This window comes from Tamandua tetradactyla, chromosome 5 (assembly GCF_023851605.1).
Source record: "Tamandua tetradactyla isolate mTamTet1 chromosome 5, mTamTet1.pri, whole genome shotgun sequence".
Taxonomy (NCBI): Eukaryota; Metazoa; Chordata; class Mammalia; order Pilosa; family Myrmecophagidae; genus Tamandua; species Tamandua tetradactyla.
The window spans coordinates 24,523,857-24,549,914 of record NC_135331.1 but is presented as its reverse complement, the minus strand read 5'-3'; the positions used below and the strand labels follow the sequence as shown (position 1 = coordinate 24,549,914).

General features: G+C 40.0%; 1 protein-coding gene and 1 long non-coding RNA gene across 2 annotated transcripts in view; one reads left to right on the top strand and one right to left on the bottom strand.

Moving 5' to 3' along the window:
- Positions 1–17,121, bottom strand: part of LOC143683794 (uncharacterized) — a 35,465-nt gene extending 18,344 nt beyond the window's left edge. The window contains exons 1-2 of the long non-coding RNA XR_013175665.1: positions 16,968–17,121; positions 2,584–2,670 (exon numbers count right to left, since the gene is read on the bottom strand). This is a non-coding gene — a long non-coding RNA (uncharacterized LOC143683794). The remainder of the gene's footprint in view (positions 1–2,583; positions 2,671–16,967) is intronic.
- LOC143683793 (TRAF3-interacting protein 1-like) overlaps positions 1–26,058 on the top strand; it is a 172,973-nt gene that overhangs the window by 21,503 nt on the left and 125,412 nt on the right. The window lies entirely within an intron of this gene.

Below are 26,058 nucleotides of genomic sequence, written 5' to 3'. Positions count from 1 at the left end.
CCACTGAGGGGTCTTCTATGGGTTCTGCAACTTCCTGTGCTCTCTAGACTCTCCTAGCCAAAGGCCACCTCCCCAGACAGCACTGGTTACCATGGCTCTGGGTGATGTCGGGGCCCTCTGGGTGCCAGGAGAGGCAGGACCACGCCTTGGGGTGTGAGTCAGGGCTTGGGCCCGGGTGCTGCTCTCCACATGGGCCAAAAGAGGCATCACAAAGATGGCTGTGGCTGCCCAGGAGTAAGTGGGAGAGCAAGGTGAGTGAGCAGCTGGACATTTGAGACCCATGCAGAAAGGGCAGATAGAACGTCCCCTGCTCCAGTACTGACTTAGAGAACAAGTTAATTGGTTTTCTGAAGGCATTTGAAATTCAGTGCCATCTGAACTTAATAAAAAAGTTTAGTTCTTTAACTTTGTTCATATTTAATTCCAAAATTAAAAGTGCTGTTTTATTTTAAATAGCCCACTGTTTATACCAGTCCCCATACATTGATGTAATACATTCACTGTAGGAAATATAGAAAGGTGCATTCTTTTTTTTTTTTTTTTTTTTTTAAAGAGAGAGGGAGGAAGGGAAGGAAAGACAGAGAAGGAAGGAAGGGAAACATCTTTAAACATTTTCTTGTTTTATTATATTTTGTTTGTTTGTTTTGTTTTTTACATGGGCTGGGGCCGGGAATCGAACCGGGGTCCTCCGGCATGGCAGGCAAGCACTCTTGCCCGCTGAGCCACCGCGGCCCGCCCAGAAAGGTGCATTCTTAAAGTTACATTCAATTTCACTTCCTAATGGTAACCACAACTTCTTTTGTGTATTTTTTTAATGCAGGAAGTTATTTATATTTGTAGTGTTAATCAGTGGGACACTTAGATCTATACAACCCCTTTCAATAATTTCACCTTCAGTATTAGAATATTACTTAATAGAACTCAGCCATAAGGAAATAGATAGAAGTGAAGGCACTTCACTAGTGGGTCACAGCAGACGTTTTGATGTGTTTTTCCTAGTGTCTTGTTTTATTATGAAGTGTAGAAAAAAATCTTAAATTCATATTAAACTTTATTGTTAAACACACTTAAGTGAACTTCCAAAGTATTTTTAATGGCTTTATAATTTTCTAGTAGATTAACAACATGGTTAATTCGTTGGACTTCATTTTAAAAGTGTCATTGTAAGTTAAAGAACAATTCTAAATCAAGTTATCCGTAGCTGGGTATGTTATTTTTGTCATGTGCATATTTCTGGAAATATTTATAAATAGATCCTTTCCTGTATAAGGTCTTTGCTTCTCGTTGTTGTGTGTGTGTTGTGTGTGTGTTGGGCTAGTTGGTTTATTTGTTCATCTCTTCACTTGATTGTAAATTTAGAGGAACAAGGCCTGTGTTCTTTCATCTTGGTATTGCAGCATGTTGCTCAGAATGCAGTAGGCATGCAGTACAAGTTTGTTGAGTAATATTATGATTCCAGAAAGTAATGAGACTGATTTTCACATGGAGATTTGTTCTTTTCTGTCTCACACCTTTTTTCGTCTTACCTCACCCATATGACATGAGCAAATGGAAAAGAGTAAGAGAATCTTCGTTAAGGCAGTGCTGTTTCATTTCTAAATTTACCTTGATATATATACTTGCTTTTTTGTGTGTGTGCTGCATGGTATGGGTCACATTTCATTCTTTTTCCCTGTGAGTATCCCATCATCACAGCACCATTCGTTGAATTTTTTTTGTGAGGCATGGGGGAGTGCTCAGTTGGGAACCAAACCCAGGTCTCCTGCATGGCAGGCAAAAATTCTAACACTGAACCTCTGTTGCATCCCCACAGTTGTTGTTTTGTTTTGGTATGCTGATTGGTAGGAGTCATATTTCATTCTTTTTCCATGTGAGTATTCCGTTATTGCCTCAATATTTGTTGAATTTTTTTGGGGGGTGGGTTGGAGGTTTTTCGCTGGGAATTGAACTGGGGTTTCCTGCATGGCAGGTGAGAATTCTCCCACTGAATTGTCATTGTACACCAATGGTTGTACCATAGTTTTGATACCAAGAGGAAGGCATATAATTTTAGTTGTGGGCAAAGAAAGCTACAACTAACTACTTTATAATGTGGTTTGTTGTGGCTCTCTTATCTTTATTTCTCTCCACTGCTTTCTCCTATTCTGTTTCTTCTCCTTCTTTTTGTCCAGAATTTAGTATCAGGTCCAAGGTGTGAGACAAGGCTTTGCCACCTTCACATTGAAGTGGTTCTGTTTTTGGGGCTCTGAGGGTGGGAGAAAAGGTGTTAAATCCTTACTTTTCCATGTAAAATTTCCTTCTCTGGTCAAGCCCACCAAAAGCCCCTTTATGCAAGGAATATTTTCAGTTTCCCAGAAGGAGTATTACATGTTGTGTGTATCTGTACAAAATGTTTACATAGAAATATCTATATATCTGTCTGTGTTTATTGTATATGTATCTGAATGTGTGTGTGTGTGTATATATATATATATATATTTGTGCATGCATGTATATGTAATATGTGTGTCTGGTGTGTATGTTTGCCTATACTGTATGTATATATATTTCTTTGCTCCCCAGAGAGTTGTCTGATTATCTTACCTAAGACGATGGGATGGAAGTGTTCAATATAAGAGTGTTGAATTCTCTCTGAAATCTGCGCTCCACCAGGTTGTCTTGACTTTTTCTCTAGAAAGAAATGTGTATAATTTTTATATACATTGGTAGTGAGATTTATTCATTGGTCCTCAACCTTGTACCAAATTCTTGCTAGGAATGCATAGATTGGAAAATGATATGGAAGATAAGGAACTCAGTCTAGTGGGGGATAAATAGAAATAATAACGGATTGTAATAATAGAGATGTGATTATTAAAATTGAGGTGGGCCCTAGAGGAGTATTATGAGCATGATAGAAGGTTCAATTAATTCTGCATGTGACCTGGAATATTGGGGTTGAGGTGTGGGGTTGGGGTGAGATGTGAAATGGTTGAAATGTTAAAAAGGAAGTGACGAATTAAGACAAATGAGGCAGAAAAGTGGAGGTGATGGTACTTTAGAAGGTTGAATCACGCAAAGATGTGGATAAAGTGAAGAAACATGTATTTAGGGATTGTTGGAGAACCTGATGCCAGGGAGGTATTTGCAGGTCACACAGCTGGAAAGGTAGATCAGATCAGGTGGTAAAATTGCTTAAAAGGTGCTGAGGATTCCTATCCTTGGCCCATAAAATTACTGAGCAGCTGAGGCTGCTGCAGTCTGCCTCTTCCAGCCAGGCACAGGGAGCTCGACCTGTCACCCTGGGATGAGATTTTATTGAATAAAATAGGGGGTGTTAATGCACCATCACAGGGGCTGTTAGGATGAACAGCATCAGATGGAGCAGCCCAGGTCCTTCACAGGCAGCAAAGACAAGGAGCCTCTGCAGTCCCACTCATACATGCCCCAATCCCCTGCCACACCCTTTTCGTCATCTTGCACGCAGTTCCCCAGGCACCAGATCCAGCAGCTGATGTACAAGAGCCTTGTGGTAGAGCCAAAGGTGAACATCACGCTCCAGAACTTTGGCTCCATGGTTACCAGCAGGTGATGCTGGCCTTTCTGCTACTTCCCAGTCCAACATCTGCAGGCTTTCCCTTCAGTGTTCACCAGAGCCGCTTTGAGGACTGGCCATCTTCCTACATTCCAGTCTCTTCACTACCATCCCAGCAGGGCCAGAAGGAAAGCTCCATGCCGCCATGCCCTGAATAAAATACTAGCAGGTGTGTCTGGCTCCTGACCGGACTTTGGCAGTACATGTCCTACCTGAAGGTTTTGGATACCAGTGTGCTTGTGAAGCAGAATAGCTTGAGCCCATCCAACAGCAGGAACTTTGTGTTTTAGGAGTGATTGGGAATTGCCCAGTTTGTTCTGCGGGTGCAGGTTTACCTCCAGCATGCAGGAGCTCCCCTTCAAGCCAGAGAAAGGAGGCCCTCTGAGCCCCACATGCCAACAGAAGGGGCCATCCACAATCTGGAACCACAGAAGTCTCACTGTGGGTAGTGTGAGCATGCGGTCTCTGGCCAGCCCAGCTGCTCAACACTGCAAGCTTGCCCCCTGTTCCCCATTGATCATTAGCATCATGCAACCCAGCTTGCGAAGCTGTGGGCCCTGGCCCCAGATTTCCCCCAAACTCATCCCCTGCACACACTGCCCAGCAGAGTATTCTGTGCCAGAGAATGGTGCTTACCTCTCAGGCCTAGGTTCAGCTGCATAGTGAAGAGATAGTAAAAATTGCTCAGCTGGCTTTGTAGCATGGACACAAAACTGAGTTGCTCAGCTAGAGACACCTGTGAAGTTGCAGTTTCATGGGGAAAAATTCTCCTTGTCACATTATGCACTGCAAAATCTCACTGCAAGCTAACTTCTGTAGTTCTCAGACACTGTCTTTCAAATCGTGTCCACCCCTGCGTATCTGTACCTCGGCCCATCTGACCCCGTGGCAATTGAGACTGGGTTCCAGGCAGGGGCCAAGCACAGCACTGTTATGTGCCCTGGGAAGCAAGACCCTGGCGGGTTCCCTCAGCCCTGCACTTATGACCCCACCAACTGGAGATCCGTGTCATGTTGTGTTTCACACAGTGGCTGCAGAAGACCCCAGTACAGCCTCCAAACTGGCCTCTCCTATGGAAGAGACCATGCAGGAGGAGAAAGACTCTTGAAGGAGCTGTGAGATCTGATCTGTGCCAACCAGAGCTTTCCTGAGTTTGAGTTTATAGCAGAAGTTTATTCAGGTTTGTCCCCCTGCTTGGAGAAAGTAGAGCAAGACCTGGATATTTTCACAGAAGTGATAGCAAGTGGGTTGGCCCATTGAACTGTTTGACTTCACCCTGAAAAAGCAAGAGTGGTCTAATTCTGACATTTTCTCCATGTAAGGAATCCCTCGAAGATACCATTGATGGGTAGCACCTGTGATCCCAGAAGTGCTGGCAATGCCTTTGTCCTTCTTGGTCACCAGACAACCCCTCTTGTACAAGTACAGGCTGCTGATGTTCAGCATGGCCTGAGGGAGAACAGGGCTCTATTTTCTGCAGTTTCAGCAGATGACAGTGTTGTTATTCTTGCAGTTTCCTGAGCTGAGGTTGGTATACTTTGGTTCAGGAAAACTATAAGCTTCTCCTATTTTACTTCATTAGTTGAAATCTGAAGGACATCAAGTGCTCATTTTATCACAGATGGTTCTTCTATTAGACATTTTAGAAATATTCTTGAACTTCTATCTCACCTGCATAAGAATTTATGAAGATTCCAACAGTGAACTGTGGCAGGAACTAATGAACTCTTTCAACAAAGGCAGGTTCTCTGTGCCTCCTTTACACCCATTTTTTGATGTACAGTTATAAACCTTGTGGATGGACATGATTGTATTCTATGAGAATGACCTGAATCTGATGGTGGATGCTAAGGCCAAAGCATGGTGCAACAGAATTGAGAGATGCAATAATGTCCACATTATTATTATTAACACCATCTCCATTGGATAAACATTTTGAAGAATGGCACCTATGCCTTGTTCCAAGAAGTCACTGCCCAAGGGGTTGGCTGTGCCATGCTTTTCCTGACAGAGCAAACCATCCAAGCTCTCTGAAGTTTATTTTCCCACAGATGGTGCTGGCTTCTCAGTGAGAGCAGCAGAGTTTGTTGTCCTTCCTTAGGAAAGTTCTGCTACAGAATCCACTATACGCAAAACCATAAGAAGTTTCAGAGAGGCTCTCAGGAGTATTGAGAATATTGTGAATGATGCACAAGTCTGCACAATGGAGCCAGTATCAGAATGAAGTGTGGGTGTTGTATCATCATACTTAGACAAGTCACAACATAGTGAAGAATTCTCACAGAGATATTAGCCAACTTTATAGAACAGTTTACACCAATTGAAACCTATGTTTTGAATTACCTGAAATGACTGTACTCCCACCGAGCAAGAGAAATAAACAGTAAGGGTGGGGTCATGACTTAAAGAATGTGAGTTCTGGAACTCAATGCTTTACCATGGTGGGAGGCCCATACGCTGGCAGAAGAGGAAGGGGTCCTCACATATGCCAGGCATTACCCCTACCAAATGGAGTACGTCTGTGCAGATGCACATAGACAGGATTTATGCCTCTGTGGGCCCCATTCCTTCACTCACAGGGTGTAAATGACATCTTTTTGACTCAGTCAAGTGTCTCATAGAGAAGACCCTTCCTGTTCCCAAATCTAAATATCCTCCCATGTATGTGCAGAAAGAGTGTAAGCAAACAAGGCAAATCTCTCAGCTACAGGTTGGAAAAAGAAGTAACATCTGAGGAGGCAGTCATTCCTCTTCAATCACTGACCAAGCCACTCTAGCCATGTTAAAAATGCAAAGATAAGGAAAGGAGCAGAATAAGACTATTTCATTGAAGCAATAAACACAGTTTGTCTAATCTTGGCCAACTTTTGCCAAACCAGCAGAAAACTCTGGTGAAGATATTCCTGAGAGACTCATCAGTGAAGACTGGTGTTCTAGTTTGCTAGCTGCTGGAATGCAACACACCAGAGACAGATTGGCTTTTAATAAAAGGGGATTTTGTTAAATTCTTCAAAGGAAAGGCAGCCAGCCTTCAACTGAGGTTATTTCTTACATGGGAAGGCAAAGGATGGTCTTTGCTGGCCGTCTCTCCAGGCCTCTGGGTTCCAACAGCTTTCCCCGGGGTGATTTCTTTCTGCATCTCCAAAGGCCTGGGCTGAGCTGTGAGTGCTGAGATGAGGTATGCTGAGCTGCTTGGGCTGTGCTACATTGAACTCTTTCATTTAAGCACCAGCCAATTAACTCAAACATCATTCATTGCAGGAGGCATGTCTCCTAGCTGACTGCAGATGTAATCAGGAACAGATGAGGTTCACATGCCATCATGAACCTGGATATATGTCCACAGCAATATATCTAGGCATCTTCGCCTGGCCAAGTTGACAACTGAATCTAACTACCCCAACTGGACACTCCTGCAGACTGTAAGAGAGCTACTAGAGCTTCTTCTAAACCTGACAATTGTGTTACCTACAGATGTACCTAAGTGGGACCTTATGAATACTTTTGTTAACTTCTGCAGCTGAATATACTGCTTTTCCAAACAGCACGGGTATGCTGTGGAAACATCAACATTCACAGGGAATTAAGAAAGAATAAAAATATTCATCCTCTCCCTACCAGTCAGATCTGTTTCTAGCATGAGAATGCCACTCACATCCAGCTGTACACATAATGACATTGAGCTAATGAAAGTGATTGTCAGAAAGAGAATCTCACTAGTAAAACCTCTGCTTGGTGTGATTCCCTTTCTGAAAAATCCCAAGTATGACACCAAGTTGGCAGAAAGTTGAATCAACTAGTTCAAGTTGTCAAACCATTGCCTCCTAATCAGATTGCATCTGTTTGTGCAGAGCAAATCATGAAGGGGAAAAGGGCATTGGCTGATCAGCAGAAAATCCAGCAGACTGCAGTGGCACTGCCTCCCTAGCAGCAGCACCAGCAGGCCACCACAATAACTACTACTACAACTGCCACAGCCCCAGCAGGTTGCTGGGCTTAATGCCTCTTACTGAGGTCCAGGACCAGCCTTTGCCCCAGCTTCAGCTGCAACCCCATGATCAGGCCCAGACTGACCATCCTTAGCTGAAGTGGAGGCCTGCAGTAACTACAGTGAGCAGTGCTGGCAGGAGCCATTAAAACCTCAGTTACTGGAACAAGCACTACAGTGGGCACAGTGAGTGGCAATGTCATAATAGTTGGTGTCCCTGGTATCAGCTTCCAGTCTCTTAACAAGCATCTTACTTGGCCAGTGGTGCCTGAAGCTTTAACCGCATCCAGAGGCTCTCCTTCTGCCAATGCAGTTGGCCCCAAGCCACCACTATGTCCAACCTCTGTGTCCATGGCAATGACTCTTGGTTTTTGGGTTTCTACTTCTGTGACAGCCTCAGCAGTGATCATCACCAACCTGACATCAGTGAAAGCCCAACACTGTTTGGTGACACGTGTCCCAAACCTCAGGGATTCAGCTTCCTGGAAAAAGCAGTCGCACCTGCTCATTTGCAGCTTTTCAAGCAGTGGTGGCATTAGCAGCAAAGCTTTCTATTGCATGGTCTACAGAATCCACAGATTCAGTTCAAGGCTCAGCCTCCAGCATATCCTGGAAATACCTCATCAAAATGCAGAAGCAGAAATTGCAGCTGCCCCACAGCTCCAACTAACACAGGCTCAGCTAGAACCCCTTCCCCTAATGCCCAAGTGCAGGTGTACTCCTTGAGCCCCCACAGCAGCAGAGCCCCCAGCTCACCGTGGTCACAGGCCCCAAACCTGGAGCCTTGCTCACAGACACCACAAAATCCAACTTCCAGGTGTCTCAGGTCACCTGGTTCCCCACTTCCATCTACAAAAGCCAGGGTAAATGCAAACTCAGATGTACCAGGGTGTTCAGGTGGCCCTGGTGAAGCTGCCCATGGTGTCTGTCCCCACAGACGTGGTCTTCTCAAAGAGCACCTTCCACAGCATGAGGACAGCCAGCTGAAGGCCTGGACCTGCTGAGAAGGTTTGAAGAAGCTTTCTCAGCCCTCTCTGCCTTGCAGCAACAATGAACACATGACGAATGTTAGGCTGGTACACCTGAGGCCTTGTTGATGTTTACAACATAAACATTGGCTGTATGACCTCCACTGGGACTGTTTGCCCATGCTCTGGCTGTCACCTTTTCTTCAGTTGTTTCAGAATGACCTCAATCTTAGACTTGGGGCTGGACCTTTCCTCAGTGTCTTGGACCATGATGTACTGGTTGGGAATGAGTCCATCAGTGCCATTGTGTTGATCTTCTAGCCAGTCATTGGAAGCCCACTGGTAAAGCAGCAGGAATGACCCTTCTTTAAGGGCAGCTCTTGGGATATCTGGCCAACATAGTCAAGGACCTCAATGGGCTAGAACTCATCATCACTCATGGGTGCTCTCTGGTCACATTCTGGGTGGAGTCTTCAGCGGTCGTAGTCTCTCCATGAAGGCTGTGACATTAATCCTCCATGCTTCCTTCTCTGCTCTAGGTGGAGTCCTCCTGTTCCCTGAGGTTTGGGAAGATGGTCTCATTCTGGGTGATGATAGTGCAGTGTAATTAGTTGATAATCTCAAGAGAGGCTTGTGTCTTCAGGATTCAAGATTTATCTGGTTTAGGAATCCTCTGGAAATTATAGGTTCTAGAAAAGCAAAATTAGGGCATGAAAACTTTTTAGAGACTCAGTTGGAGCCCTCAGTGTTCTTATGAGTTAAGAGGAGTGATGTTGGTTGGGGTTTAGCAAACCATGGCAGTTAACACTATTTAAATGTATCTTGCATAAGAGTAGCCTACAGAATAGCCTCTTGACTCTACTTGATCTCTCTTTAGCCACTGATGCCTTATTTTATTACGCTTCTTTTCTCCCTTTTGGCCAGAAAGGTATTGTCAATCCCATTGTTCCTGTGCCATTGTCATCCAAAGGAGTCATGTCCCATATTGTCAGGGAGACTCTCGCCCCCCGAGGTCATTGTTCTAGTTTACTAGCTGCCAGAATGCAATATACCAGAGACAGAAAGACTTTTAAAAAGTGGAATTTAATAAGTTGCTAGTTTACAGTCCTAAGACTGAAAAAATGTCCCAATTTAAGCAAATGTATAGAAATGTCCATCAAAGGCATCCAGGGAAATGGTTTAAGAAGGTCGATGAAGTTCAGGGTCTCTCTCTCAAGTGAGAAGGCACATGGTGAACACAGTCAGGGTTTCTCTCTCAGCTGGAAAGGCACCTGGCAAATATGGCGTCATCTGCTAGCTTTCTCTCCTGGCTTCCTGTTTCATGAGGCTCCCCGGAGGCATTTTCCTTCTTCATCTCCAAAGGTCCCTGGCTAGTGGACTCTGCTTTGAGGTGCTACAACATTCCCTGCTCTTTCTGAATCTCCCCTATTCTCCAAAATGTTTTCTCTTATATAAGACTCCAGAAACTAATCAAGACCCACCCAAACGGCTGGAGACACTTCTGCACCTAATCTGGCTTAAAAGCCACTCTTGGTTAAATCACATATCCAGGGAGATGATCTAATGACATTTTCAAACATATAGGGCTGAATAGGGATTTAAGAAATGGTTGCCTTTACAAAATGGGATTAGGATTGAAACATGGCTTTTCTAGGGTACATACATCCTTTCAAACCAACACAGTCATTTTCTACATGGGGAAGATGGTAGTGATCCTCTTTGCACACTTGGGCTAGAGAGAGAGGGGAGGCCACATCTGAGCAATGTAAAAGGTTTCCTGGAAGCAACTTTTCAGCATTGTTATAGGTGGTCTTAGCTTCTCCAGTACATAAATAAACTTGAAGGACTATAAGTGTAGTTCATTGGTAGAATTCTCGCCTGCCATGTGCCATGTGCATTCCTGATCCATGCACTTCCCCCAAAATGAACAAACAGAAGAAACAAACAGAAAAACAAAAGCAGAGCAAGAAATTCAACAAGTGGTGTTGCAATAATGGGATATTCACATGGAAAAATAATGAAATGTGACCCTGCCATTAAAAAAAAAAATCTTGCATTACCAAGGGGGCGGGGCTCCAGAAAAAATAAGTTTGCTATGGGCAAGTCTCAAAATCAAAGGTTGGATTTTAGACTACTGAGCTGGAGACCCAGGTTTGATTTCTGGAGTCTGCCCATGCAAAAAAGAAAAAATCAAGGGTTGGGCACATTTTTTTTTTTTTTTTGAGATTTCCAAATGGTTGAGAGGGTACCTGGGATTTCCCAGATGGTAAAACTTAGTACTTCCTTTATTTTTCCCTTCAGGTGCTCAAGGGACTCTTGCAATACTTTTTTTTTTTTTAAACATGGGCAGGCACCGGGAATCGAACCCGGGTCCTCTGGCGTGGCAGGCGAGCATTCTTACCTGCTGAGCCACTGTGGCCCACCCCAATACTTTTTTTAATCATTATTTTTATTGTGAAATATAACAATTGTACAAAAAAACCCAATAAATTTCCAAGTACATTTTAATAAGCAGTTATAGAACAGATTTTCAAGTTTGGTATGGGTCACAGTTCCATGACGTTTCATTTTTTTCTCCTAGCTGCTCCAAGACACTGGAGACCAACAGAAATGTCATTATATTGATATCAATGTAATGATTCAACAGTCATACCCATTTGTTAAATCCTCTCTTCTCTGTTCTGCTATACCAAGGACTTACTTTTTGTTTTTTTGCTTTTTATCATCACAATCAACTGTTTTTCCTTCTTGTTTTGTGAACAATAACATATATATAAAAATTAATTGTAGAACATATTTCAGACTTTGACATGGGTTACAATTTCACAATTTTAGGTTTTTACTTCTAGCTGCTCTAAAATACCGGAGACTAAAAGAGATATCAATTTAATGATTCAGCATTCATATTAATTTGTTAAGTCCTGTCTTCTGTGTATAATTCCACCATCACCTTTGATCTTTCCATACCTCTCATTGGGATTGTTTGGGCTATGGCACTTCTAAATTTTTGATACTTTGGGGGGGTCTGTCACTAATATGGGGTAGGGAGTTGGAAATATCTGATGTTCTGGAGAGGCTGGGGTAGATTTCACGACTTCTCTGGACCAGGGACCCATCTGGAGGTTTTAGGTTTCTGGCAAGTTACTCTAGTGCCTGAAACCCTTGTGGAATCTTATAAATTGCCCTAGGTGTTCTTTAGGATTGGCCAGAATTGTCTTAGTTGGGGGTTGGCAGGTTATTATAGGTAGCAAGGTCAACCTGAAGCTTTCATAAAAGCAACCTACAGAGTAGCCTCTCAACTCTGTTTGAAGGCTCTCTGCCACTGATACTTTATTAGTTATACTTCTTTCCCCACTTTTGGTCAGGATAGAATTGTTGACCCCTGGTGCCAGGGCCAGACTCATCCCTGGGAGTCATCTCCCATGCCACCAGGGAGACTTTCACCCTTGGATGTCATGTCCCATGTAGAGGGGAGGACAATGATTTCACTTGCAGAGTTGGGCTTAAAGAGAGTGAGGCCACATCTGAGCAACTAAAGAGGTCCTCCAGAAGTAACTCTTAAGCATACCTATAGGTAGGCTAAGCTTCTCTGCTATGTACATAATCTTGATAAGCCTCAAGATCAAGGGCTTGTCCTATTAATTTGGGTGTCCCTACAGTTTGGCACAGTATCAGGGGAATCCCTGATGATAAAGTTTAATAGTTCCATATTTTTTCTCCCATCTCTCAAGAGACTTTGCCAAGAATTTATTTGCTTCATATACTCTAAGATGTACCCAGGCATTACATTAAGCTATACAAGATTAAAGGACCTCTTATCCTAACCTCCCTGTGTTTGAGTTGCTCAAATTAACTATACAGATAGGTTGATTTAGAATACTGCTGCAGAAAACTTAGATTCCAGACCAAACAAAGCTTTCTTTCTTTCATCTCAAAGAGTATGTGTGGCTCTGAAATACAGACAATGTCTTCATCACTCTCATGCTCTGAATTACCTTAACTCCAATGATAAATGAACTAGACTTAACAGGCATTTACAGAATATTACGTTTTTCTCAAGTGCTCATCGATCATTCTCAAGGATAAACCATATGCTGGGTCACAAAGCAAGTCTCAATAAATTAAAAAAGATTGAAATTATACAGAACACTTTCTTGGATCATAATGAAATGAAGATGGAAATCAATAACTGGCAGAGGGCCAGAAAATTAACAAATATATGGAGGCTAAACAGATTCTTAGACAACCAGTGAGTCAAGGAAGAAATTACAAGAGAAATGAATAAATATCTTGAGGCAAATGAAAATGAAAATGCAACATATCAAAATTTATGGGATGTAGCAAAGGTGGGGCTGATAGGAAAATTTGTTGCTTAAATGCTTACATTTAAAAAAGAAGAAAGAGCAAAAGCCAAGGAATTAAATGTTCACTTGGAAGAACTAGGGAAAAAAGTCAAACTAACCCCAAAGCAAACAGAAAGAAAGAATTAATAAATATTAGAGCAGAAATAAATGAAATTGAGAATATGAAAATAGTAGAGAAAATCAACAAAACCAGAATTTTGTTCTTAAGAAAATAAAAACAAAAATTGATGGGCTCTTTCCTTGGTAGCCAAAAAAAAAAAAAAGAAAGAGAAAGAGAAGGGCGCAAATGATTAAAATCATAAATGGATGAGGGTACATAGCCAGTGACACTGCAGGAATAAAGGAGATAATGAGAGGATACTATGAACAATTAAATGATAAACTAGACAATGTAAACGAAATGGACACCTTCCTAGAAAGGCATGAATAGCCAGCATTGACTTGAGAAGAAAACAAATGACCTCACCAAACCAATCACAAGTAAAGAGATTGAATCAGTCATAAAAAGCCCCCCCAAATGAAAAGCCCAGGACCAGATGACTTCACAGGTGAATTTTAGCAGACATTCAAGAAAGAATTACTACAAATCCTGCTCATATTCTTCAAAAAAATTGAAGAGGAGGCAAAGCTACCTAACCCATTCTATGATGCCAATGGGACTTTAATACGAAACCCAGAAAAAGATACTACAAGAAAAGAAAATTTCAGTTCAGTATCATTCATGAATACAGTTGTAAAAATCTTCAGCATAATACTTGCAAATCAAATCCAGCAGCACATTAAATCAATTACACACCATGACCAAATGGGATTTATTCCAGGTATGCAAGGCTGAATCAACACAAGAAAATCAATTAATGTAGTTTCACCATATCAAAAAGTCAATGTGGGAAAACCACGTGATCATCTTGATTAATGCAGAAAAAGGCGCTTGATGAAATTAAACATCCTTTCTTGATGATTACACTTCAAAGAACAGGACTAGAAAGGAACTTCCTCAACATGATAAAGAGAATATATGAAAAACCTACAGTCTAGATATCATCTTCAGTGGGGAAACAGAAAGCTTTCCCTCTAACATCAGGAATAAGGCAAGGAAACTCACTGTCACTATTGTTATTCAACATTGTACAGGAAGTTCTAGCCTGAATAATTATACAAGAAAAAAATAAAATTGCATCCTAATTGAAAAGGAAAAAGTAAAATGCTCACTGTTTTGCAAATGATACAATAATATATATCAAAAATCTGGGAAAATCTATAGCAAAGCCTCTATAGCAAATAAATGAGTACAGCGAAGAGGCAGAGTACAAGGTCAACACTCAAAAATCAGTAGTGTTTTTATAAACTAGTAATGAACAATCTGAAGAGGAAATCAAGAAAAAATGCATTTATGATAACACTCAAAAGAATAAAATATTTAGGAATAAATTTAACTAAGGATACAACAGACCTGTATACAGAGAAGTACAAGAAATTGCTAAAAGAAATCATGAAAGATCTAAATTAATGGAAGGGCATGCCATATTCATGGACTGGAACACTAGATATAGTTAAGCTGTCAGTTCTAACCAAAGCAATTTATAGATTCAGTGCAATTCCAATTAAAATCCCAACAACTTACTTTGCAGAAATAGAAAAGCCAATAAATTCATTTGGAAGGGCAGGGTGCCCCTAATATCTAAAAATATCATGAGAAAAGAAAATGAAGTGGGAGGTCTCACACTACCTGACTTTAAAGCATATTACAAAGCTACAGTGGACAAAACAGCATTGTACAGGCATTAAGATAGGTATAGTGACCAGAGGAATCAAATTGAGTGTTCAGAAATATACCCTCTCATCTATGGACAGTTGATTTCCAAAAAGGTAGTCAAGCCAACCCACCTGAGACAGAGCAACTTCTTCCATAAATGTTCTTTGGAAAACTGGAAATCCACATGTAAAAGAATGAAAGAGGATCCATATCTCACATCCTAAACAAAAATGTACTCAAAATGGGTCAAAGACCTAAACATTAGAGTTAAGAACATAAATTTTTAGAAGAAAACTTAGGGAAATATCTTATAAATCTTGTGATAGAAGGTGGTTTCCTAGACCTTACACCTAAAGCATATGCAATGAGAAAAGAAGTAGGATCTCCTCCACATTAAAGACTTTTGTGCATCAAAGAACTTTGTAAGGAAAGTAAAAGGCAGCCTTTGCAATGGGACATAATATTGGAAACCGTGTATCAGGTAAGGGTTTAAAATCCTGAATATATAAAGAGATTTTACAAATCTTTCTTTTTACAAAAAGGAAAACAACCCAATTAAAACTAGGCAAAAAAACATGAACAGACACTTTTTGGAAGAAGAAATAAAATGGCTAAAAGCACATGAAAAGATGCTCAACTTCACTGGCTATTAGGGAAATGCAAAAGAAAACCACAATGAGATATCAGCTCACACCCTCTAGAATGGCCATTACTAAAAAAAATAAAACAGAAAATTACAAGTGCTGGAGAGGATGTGTAGAAAGAGACATACTTATTCACTGTTGGTGAATGTAAAATGTTGCAGCTGCTCTTGAAGACAGTTTGATGGTTCCTCAGAAAGCTAAGTATAGAATTGCCATATGATCCAGCAATCCCATTGCTAGATATATATTCAGAGGAAACAAAGGCAAGGCCGGAAACACATATTCACATGCTGTTGTTTATTGCAGCATTATTTATGATTGCCAAGAGTTGGAAACAGCTCAAATGTCCATCAATAGATGAGTGGGCCTCGAAGCTGCAGTATTTAGATATGGTGTAATATTAGGCAGATATAAACAGAATAAAAGTTGTGAAGCATGTAACAATGTGGATGAATCTTGAGGACATTATGCTGAGTGAAATTAGCTGGAAACCAAAGGACAATACTGTATGGCCTCACTCATGTGAACTAAGATTAACGAGCAAACTTTGACAATTAAATTTGGGAACATGGAGTATCAGGAGATAGAAAGAGGGTAGCAATCAGGCATTTGGTGCTAAAGGAATACAGAATGTTCAATAGGATTGATTGTACAGATCCAGAAATGGATAGCACAATATTGTACTTACACAATATTTTAAGCATACTAAACAAAGGTGAGTGTTAGTATGGTTGAAAGAGAAGGTTAGGGGCATGTATGACACCAGAAGGAAAGATAGAAGATAAAGACTAGATAACTTCACAAACTCTGGAGTGGTCAGTGATGGTGGTTAAATGTACAAATACAAAAAATGTTTTTGCATGAGGGAAAACGAATGTGAACATTACAATGCATTGAGAATGGGATGGTAGACAGGGAAAAAATACTGTAAGTGGAATTTGGGATCTATAGTCAACAGTAACATTGTAATATGTTTCCATTGACTTCAGCAAAGGAATTATGCCAGAATAAAATGTCATCAAGCAGGGGATATTGGGGAGGGGTATGGATTCTTTGTGGAAGAAAAGTGAATGTCTTCATCTAGATTATGGTGGCAAAGGCATGGCAATTTACTTAGGTTGTTATTGTATGATGTGCAGAAAAACAACTCTTTAAAAATGAACAGAGGCAAAGACCCTGCGGCTTGGGAGGGAAGGAGGGCAGCGTCTGGCACAGCCAACTTGGCTTTTCCCCTGCCCCTTCCCCTCCCTCCTCTCTCCCCAGCTTTCCGTTTCTCTCCTCTTCCCTCTCTGGTTATGTGGCTGGTGGAGGAGTCTCCCTGCCTGTGGTGCTCTAGAACTATTGCAGGGCCTTTGTGATGAAAATGCCAGCAAAGATTTAAAGAGGCTGCCAGTCTTTCCAACCAGAACACGTCAGGAACATCCCTCCCTTGCTTATTGTGAGGACAGAGTAACTGAGCACTGTTTGAAAGTTGGAGGTCTGACTCGAGTCATGGTCCAGGACCTGAAAATAGTAGAAGCTCTACCAGCTTATGGATTCCATTACTGTGTAGTAAAGGACAAACAAGGAATTCCTTGGTGGTTTGGCATCAGCTTAAAGGGACCAGCCAGTATGATTTCAAGATAAGGTGAAGCCTTGGAAATTATTCCAATGGAAACAGCTGGAGAACTTACATTTCTGTGAGAAGAAATTTGCTGTTGAAGTTCATGATCCACAAAGAATTTCAGTATCAAGGAGAACCTTTAGGCAAAGTGGCCTTTTTGTGAAAACATGGTATGCAAAGTCTTCTCTTAAGTCCATCTGGGTATGGCAATGAGTCAGCATCAGTTTTACTTGGAGCAGAAGCAAAGTAAAAATTCCTTTAGCCCGGAGTTTAGATCATAATGCCATGGATTTGGCAGAGACAGGAACCCTGAGGGTCTCCACACTGGTGAGCCTGGGAGAAAAAAGTTCATCATGGCAGTTTAATCTCCTTAGGTTCTCAAGACTCAGAGGTTAGTGAGGAACAAAAGAGAGAGAAGATCTTGTCAATAGCAAGCACCTTTTTTTAAAAAATAGAATAAAAGTTGTGGAAGCGAAACCTCAAAACTCTAGAATGTGTGGTAAGTGTCTCCAGTAGGAGAGAAGGAAAGGGAAATTTCAGAGCATAATTCAGAATGAGGAGAGAAAAGTACCTGAAGCTCTTTAGACACTGCTAGCTGTCACAAGTTTGAATTTGTGAGCTGATGAAGAATATTCTGGTATTTCTACACAGACATGGACAAATTACTGTATTGGAAAGTTACTGGAGGAGGGAAATTGGATTTTCGTGAAGTTCTGAATGACTGTAAATGTTTTTAAGGGTATTATAAAGATTGTTGTTTTCCATAAGTACCATAAAATGGGTTCTGGAAAGACTTATTGCTGTAGCATCCGGCAATATAACTTTATGGTAGTAGTTTGAGGAAAATGAGGCTGTCCACTGAATAACTGATAAACTCTGCTTGGAGAATTTTCTAAGGTACAATATCATCGAGCTCCTTTTTTCTTTCTGCACCGAATGCGTAATGAACTCTTGCTATTCAGCCTGGTAACTCTCCAAACTGGCTGCCATTTGAAGTGGCAGACTTGATGTGGAAAGTGTTTATAATTGTGAGTTTGAAAAAGTATTTGAAGGTGATTCGAAAAGAATTCCAAAACAAGAAAATTAAAAACCACATCATTTTAGAGAAATTTAAAAACCACCAAAACAAGAGGATTAAAAACCACATCAATTAAAAAACCACAAAATTTAAACCACACATTGCATACTGTAAAATGGTAAATATTAAAAAATGAAGTGTTATCTAGTTTCTACAGGGAGTTCTAAATCACCAAGTGACAGAAAGAAAATCAGTTATAAAACAAAGAAAAATATTCCAGGCCACAGTAGATTTAATTAAGAGGTTAAACTACCTCATACTTTTCTTGGAGGAACTAATTAGCTATGGTTTTCTGTAGGAGTGTTTTTTTTTTTAGAACAGATGATTCCAGATTCATTCTTTTTTGTCATCTTTATTCTGCTTCAGAATTCCTTAAAAGTTGCTCCTTTGTCCCCTCTTATACAGGTTTTTTGTTCATATTCTGAAGAGACATTTCTGAACAACTTTTTTGGAACAGTTTCTATCTATATTTCTAAGTATGTAATATATACATAAAGACGATTTTTTTAAACTGGTCCTTAGTCATTTGTATCATTAGAAATTAAGTTTGGAAAAAAAAACCTGGAAGAAAACTGATGCCAAAAAAAATAACTTATTCCCTTTTACATATTTGTATAGCCTTCTAGAAACAGAAACCCTTTTGCATATATATTTTTTTCTGTGTATCTTTTTGTTCTTTATTTCTACTTTACACTATGGTCAGAGACCATACTTTGTATGTTTATTTTTTTCTTTTCTTTTTCTTTTTTTTTTTTTTTTTTTTTTTTTAAGGTTTCTTTTCCCCCTACATAGTCTGCTTCCTCCAAGGTGATTTTTATTCACTTTGTTTGTTTTTGACTCTTTTCATGTGTGAAGCTTCCTCAGATTTTTGGTGATTCTCTGTGGTTTGTTCATATTTAAGCATGGAGACTGAAAAGATCATTTGAAGTTCTGAGTGTGTTTGGACAGGGCTTATTCATTTTATTTTGCGCTTCATTGTCTTGTAGGGACATTGCTTTGCTTCTTATTCTCTTTCTTTCTCTCATAACAAATTAGTGTGGAATTGACCTTGATGTTATTTTACATAATTTAAATTTTGCTTTTCTCTTATCAGTGAGATTGAACATCTTTTTACATGTTTAACATCCAGAGCCACATCATTTGCCGATTTTTATGATGAAAAATAACATTTTATTACTACTAAAAGCATTGAATGAACTTTGTAAAAAAGTGAGAAAATACAATTAAAAGTAAAATCATTACATTCCCATCAGTCACAGACTATGTATGAGTCAACCCCTTAATAAATAGTCACTTGGATATTTTTTCTGGACTCCGGTATGGTTATTTGTATTTCCCCCCAGCCTGAAATCATACTTTTTTCATGCTGTTTTGTAAACTGCTCTTTTCAGTCAATAATTTCTATCTATTTATTCCAGTAAATTTTCAACTTTTTTTGATAGAGATCATATTCGTATTTTCCCAGTTGACCCAAAAGTGGATATTGCTTGCTCATTCAAACCACAGTCCAGTTCAGGAATACACATATCTAGTTAATCCACCCTTTAAATCTGCTTTAATCTAGCACTCTCCCCTTTTGGTAGGGGCATTGATTCATTGAAGAGATCACACTGCATGTCTTGCGGAATGACCCACCTTCTGGGTATTTCTCATTGCTCCAACATGGTGGTGTTTTACATTGTTCATTTCTGCCTTTAATTTTCTGTATTGGAAGTTAGATCTAAAGGTATTATGGGTTCAAATTAAATATTTTTTGCTTTATATAGGCTTCATTCTAGGTGACTTGTGTGTTTCATATTGCATGGTACCTGAGGAATAATGCCTGGTTGATTCTCATGGTTGTGCCCCGTGGATCAGAGGGGTGACAGTCTGACACTTCTCTTGCATGATTGTTTTTTCCTTCGGAACTGAAAGTATTCTCTTTGCAGTATACTTAATGGCTGAAACTTAGTCTTTTAAAATGTTACTGGATAATCCTTTCCTTAATTACTAATACCATTGGGTTGGTGAAGTCATATTTTTCTAACTATTCTTCTACATTTGTGGGTTGGTATTCAGTAAAGTGTAGCTTTCCTTCATCACTTGGGCAGGATGAATGTATAATTCTTCTAATTATCAATTTTAAAAACAGGGAGTAATTTTAGTAGTAACTTCAAATGGTACAGATTAGTTTTTCTGTCTTATCTTTAACTACCATAACAGGCTCACAGTTTTTTTTTATTGATTAACATGTTTTAGTCTGCTAACAGTGATTCTTCTTAATGCTCAAGTCGTCATCACTTTACCCACTGTCATGGTCAGGTTTGTGTGTCAACTTGGCCAAGTGGTGGTACCTGTTTATCTGGTTGGGCAAGTGCTGACCTGTCTGTTGCGATGAGGACATTTCATAGAATCAAATCATAAGCATGTCAGCTGCATCCATAGCTGATTCCATTTGTAATCAGCCAAGGGAAGTGTCTTCTGCAATAAGTGATGCTCAGTCTAATCAGTGGAAGCCTTTTAAGGAGGATTCAGAAGAGACAGGCTCTCTTCCTGCTTCAGTCTGCGAGCCTCTCCTGTGGAGTTCGTCCAGACCCTCCATTGGAATCGTCGGCTTCACAGCCTGCCCTGCGGATTTTGAACTCTACATTCCTGCGGTCATGTGAGACACTTGTATAAATTTTATATTTGCTAGTGTTCTCTGTTGATTCTGTTTCTCTAGAAAACCCTAATTAATACACCCAGTAAGAACCCTTTCAGACTGGATTCTGGATCTTTTTTAACATGACCCATTAATCTTAAATAACTTCCTTGGTTTATGGCAGAGCAAAAGGTCCCACTTTGACCCTGTACTTTGCCTGTCTCAGACCTGAAATTAGCTATTGTTTTCAGGGAGCCCACTCCAGGCTGACTTTTCCACAAGAGATGCCTCTCTGTTTAATTTTTTTGAACAGTTAATGAAAAGATACAATTATCAGCAGTTTAGGGGCCAAGAGTGTGTTTCCAAAGCCAATGCTCAAATGTCTCTAGTCATTATTCTCTAATTCTCTCTCCTGTTAGAGCTGGATATACTCTTTTTTTTTTTAATTAATTTATTTTTTTGGATATACTCTTGATCTGATAGAAATTTCACACCCTACCTTCCCCTCAGGGAGCCTTTTTAATGGCTAATGATATCAAAGATAACAATTTGAACTTTATAGGTGCTCATTGCTGCTGGAGTGTTATTGTTTCTGTGCTATTCAGTGGACAGAACTACAAAATACATGTATCTTAAAGAGAGAGTTCCTACTGATATTTTTATTCGTTCTTACAATTTTTATGTTCACTTGATTTCTTTGATATTGTAATTGTATGCCATTTCTCTTACTCTGATCTGGATTCCTGGCATGATTAACATAATTACTTAGTTGATTTGACCTTTAATATAAAGGTAATAGTTCCAAAACAGCTATATTGATGTTATATGAGGCTGTTTGGTTACAATACTCTGTTCTAAAGTCCTCAGAATAAATTCTTTCTCTTTGTGTTTATGATATCAGTTTGGTATATAGTTAGGTTTATTGTTTTTTTCCAATTTTTTTCCCTAGCATGATTTTTTCCCTTTACTAGAGAAGTTGTAGGTTTACAGGAAAATTGTGCATAAAATACAGAGTTCCAATATACAGCCCCCTGTATTGACACTCTGCATGACTGTGGTACCTTTGTTGCAAATTGTGAAAGAATATTAGCATTGAACTATTACCGATAGTCTTTAGTTTACATCAAGGTTCAGTGTTGTATAGTTCTATTATTGTTTTTACAAATTTTTATTCTAGGAACATATGTACAACCTAAAATTTCTCCTTTTAACCACATTTAAATATATATTTGCATTCTCTCTTACTGTTCTAACTTTAGTTTACATAGATCAGTAAACTAAAGGTGCACTACTGAAAAGAAGAAGGAAATGAACTGACAGCAGTGGTGCCTGGTCCAGGGACCCAGGGCTCCCCGTGGCCTTGGGCTGAGCGGGGGCCGAGCTGGGAGCCACCGCCAGAGCAAGTCTGTGAATCAGTATAGTGATTCAGCTGTCATACTCATTTGTTAAACTCTATTTTTCCTGATATAATTCTTCCCTCTCCTTTAATCCTCCTCTGAATCTGGAGGGATCTTTAGGCAATGCCCATTCTGACATTTTCCTGTTGAGAAGGGCTGTTGACACAAAGGATGGTGGGATATAATTAGTTGATAATCTCTGAGAGGCTAGTCCCTATAGTTTCAGGATTCATCTGGTTTAGGAATTCTCTGGAAATTATAGGTTCCAGGGAAGCAAAATTAGTGCATGAAATTTTTATAGAATCTCAGTTGGAGCCCAAGGTGTTCTTAAGAGTTAAGAAGAGTGATGTTGGTTTGGGTTTAGCAAACCTTGGCAATTAGCACTATTTAAATGAAGCTTGCGTAAGAGCACCTCCAGAATAGCCTCTTTGATCTCTCTTTATCAAATTTATTTGATCTCTCTTAGTCACTGATGCCTTATTTTATTACAGTTCTGTTCAGGAAAGCATTGTTGATCCTATGGTTCTGGCACCAATGTCATCCCAAGAAGTCAGGCCTCCTATTGTCAGGGAGTCTCTCACCCCTGAATATCATTTCCCACATGGGGGGAAAGGGTGGTGATTGTCTTTGCAGAGTTGGGCTAGAGAGAGAGAGAGAGATGCCACATGTGAGTAATATAAATGCTTCCTTGGAAGCAGCTCTTAGACCTTGTTATAGGTAGGCCTAGCTGATCAGGTGTAAAGTAATTGGTGGTGTTGGGACTCTAGGAAACTGGAGCGCACAGATTTCTTTTAAAGGTATTTAAATGAAAAATGTTCTTTAATTTTCAAAGTCAATCTTAAGTAAAAAGAAATAGTCCTTAAACCAAATAAACCTGACTTAAGAGTATAATTATCCTGCAAGTGTCAGTGTGTAGTACCTTCAACATAAGAACCCAGCATACAAAAATAAACAAGGGAGTGCTGTAAAAATTTGCAGTATTCCTACAAAAACAAGGTAGAAATAGAATTAGAATTGATGTCAGGCTGAGGGTGTGGAGAAGAGAACATAAATGAAGAAGTTAGTAATCTATGTGAAATATTGAAGACTTAACTGAGAGAACAGTCTTGGGGATAGGGAGGGGATAGATTAAAAAAAATATTTAGGAGTAAAATTTATAGCGTGTGGTGATTGGATGTGGGCATTGTGGGGACAAGAATAATTCAAGGATGACTCAGGAATCTCTCATGGGCAGATCGGTAGTTACCTGATGGGGAAGACAGGAAATATAGGAAGAGGGGAAGAAAAAAGATTACATGAAAGATAAATTTTTTAACCTTTTTTATTGTATAGTATAACATATATACAAAGCAAAGAAATGAGAACAAAATAGTTTTCAAAGCACTTTTCAACAAGTAGTTACAGGACAGATCCCAGAGTTTGTTGTGGGCTACTGTACAACCCTCTCAGATTTTTTTTCTTCTAGCTATTCCAGAATATAGGAGGCTAGAAGGCTTAAATATTTTTTTAATCATCACATTTTTTTGTGTGTGTGGAAAGTAGCACATATACAAAAAGGCAATAAACTTCAAAGCCCAGCACCGCAATTAGTTGTAAAACATATTTCAGATTACATGGGTTACAGTTCCACAATTTTAGGTTTTTACTTCTAGCTGCTCTAAGATGCTGGAGACTAAAAGAGATATCAGTTTAATGATTCAGCAGTTATATTCATTTGTTAAGGTCTATTATTCACTGTGTAACTCTACCATCACCTTTGATCTTTGTGTTCCTCTTGTTAGGGGTGTTTGAGCTATGGCCATTTTAACATTCTCATTTTGGAAGGGGCTGTCATTGATATGGGGTAGGAAGATGGAACTGTATGATATTCTGGAGAGGCTGGGCCCTCTAGCTTTTGGGACTAATCTGGACCAGGAACCCATCTTGAGGTTGTAGATTTCTGGAAAGTTACTCTAGTACATGGAACCCTTGTGGAATCTTATATACTGCCCTAGGTGTTCTTTGGGATTGGTTGGAATGGTCCTGGTTGGGTTTGTCAGGTTATGATAATAATCAAGGTCTAACTAAAGCTTGCATAAGAGCAACCTCCAGAGTAGCCTCTTGACTCTATTTGAACTCTCTCTGCCACTGATACTTTATTGGTTATACTTCTTTTCCAGCTTTTGTGCAGGATGAAATTTTTTATCTCATGGTGCCAGGGCCAGATTCATCCCTGGGAGTCATCTCCCACATTCCTAGGGAGACTTTCACCCCTGCATTCATGTCCCATGTAGAGGGAAGGGCAATGATTTCACTTGTAGAGTTGGGCTTAGAGAGGGAGAGACTGCCTTTGAGCAACAAAAGATATATAAAAGTACATAACCAGATATTTAGAGATAAGAATGAAGCTGATCAGGATGGGGTTAAAGTAATTGAGAACACAGGGGTGAGGAAGACCTTGTCTGTATTTTATATACAGAGTATAAACAGAAGCTAGAGCTGGATGAATGGTTAGCTACTGAGGTTGAACTCCAGTGTAAGGGAATAGATAGAAGTGAAGGCAGCGTTCTAATGGGTCTATAATAATATTACCATATTGAAGATGAACAAGATTGAAAGGGGTTGTATAGACCTACATGTCCCACTGATTAACACTAGAAATATAAATTAGTTCTTGCAAGAACTACTTCATAGGTGTGATTCATGTACAAAGAGTGCTGAAGTCTAGGGTACAGGGGAAAACTGCTGTTGTATGCTATGGGCTATGTTTTAAAGGAAAACATTGGCACTAACACAGCAACAGCAGAGGTAGATACTAGGGGGAAGTGACAAGAGTTAAGAGCAGGTTTAGATTTGGGGAGGGTGTGTTTATTGGTTTTATTTCTCTTGGGAACAATGAAATTATCTAAAATTGAAGGTGTTGATGTCCTGTGGACTTTGGGCATTATGCCTAATGAATGCAGGTGGCTGAGGATGCACTGACTGAGAAGTGGATTGGTGAATGATGATGTATAGTCATGAACAAGTGTTGAGCTGCTACAAAAAGGAACGAAGTTGTAAGGCATGCAGTGATGCCAATGAAATGTGTGGGACATGTGGTGAGGCAAAATAAGCCGGAAATTAAAGAAGAATTTTGGTATTGTCTCCTTTAGAAAATGCTTATGAGAAAACAAGGGCCTAGATTGTAAGCTTTTGTAGCAGACACATGTAGTCTGGAGTGGTATTTATTATTTCTGGATTTATATAATCTGGTATTTAGAGATAAGAATGAAGCCGATCAGGTCAGGGTTAAAATAATTCAGAACATAGGGGCAAGGAAGACATTGTCTATATTTTAGAACCATACATACTCTTTGAGACCAAAGGAAGAAAGGTTTATTTTGGTGTGGAACCTAAATTTCCTGTAGCATATAAGCTAACTTAACCTCTCTTTATAGCTCATTTTAACAATTGAAACACAGGGAGCACAGGATAAGAAAGAGGTCCTTTAATCCTGTAGTGCTTAATATAATGCTTGGATACATCCTAGAGTATATTAAGCATATAATCAAAAAGTATTGGCAAAGTCCCTTGAGAGATGGGAGAAAAATATGGAACTACTAAACTTTATCATCAGGGAATCCCCTGCTACTGCGTCAAACTTTAGGGACACCCAAATCAATAAGCCAAACCCTTGATCTTGAGGCTTACTCTTGTGAAGCTTGTGTGTGTAGGAGAGAAGCTTAGCCTACCTATAGGTACGCCTAAGAGTTACTTCTGGAGAACCTCTTTTATTGCTCAGATGTGGCCTCATTCTCTCTAAGCCCAATTCTGCAAGTGAAATCATTGTCATCCACCTTACACAGGACATGGCATCCAGTGATGAAAGTCTTCCTGGTGGTGTGGGAGATGACCCCCAGGGTTGAGTGCAGCCCTGGCACCCGGGGATCAACAATTCAGTCCTGGCCAAAAGGGGGGTAAGAAGTGTAACTAGTAATGTATCAGTAGCAGAGAGCGTTCAAATAGATTCAAGAGGCTACTCTGGAGGTTGCTCTTACAGAACCTTCAGCCAGACACTGTTATCTATCATAACTTGCCAGACCCAACC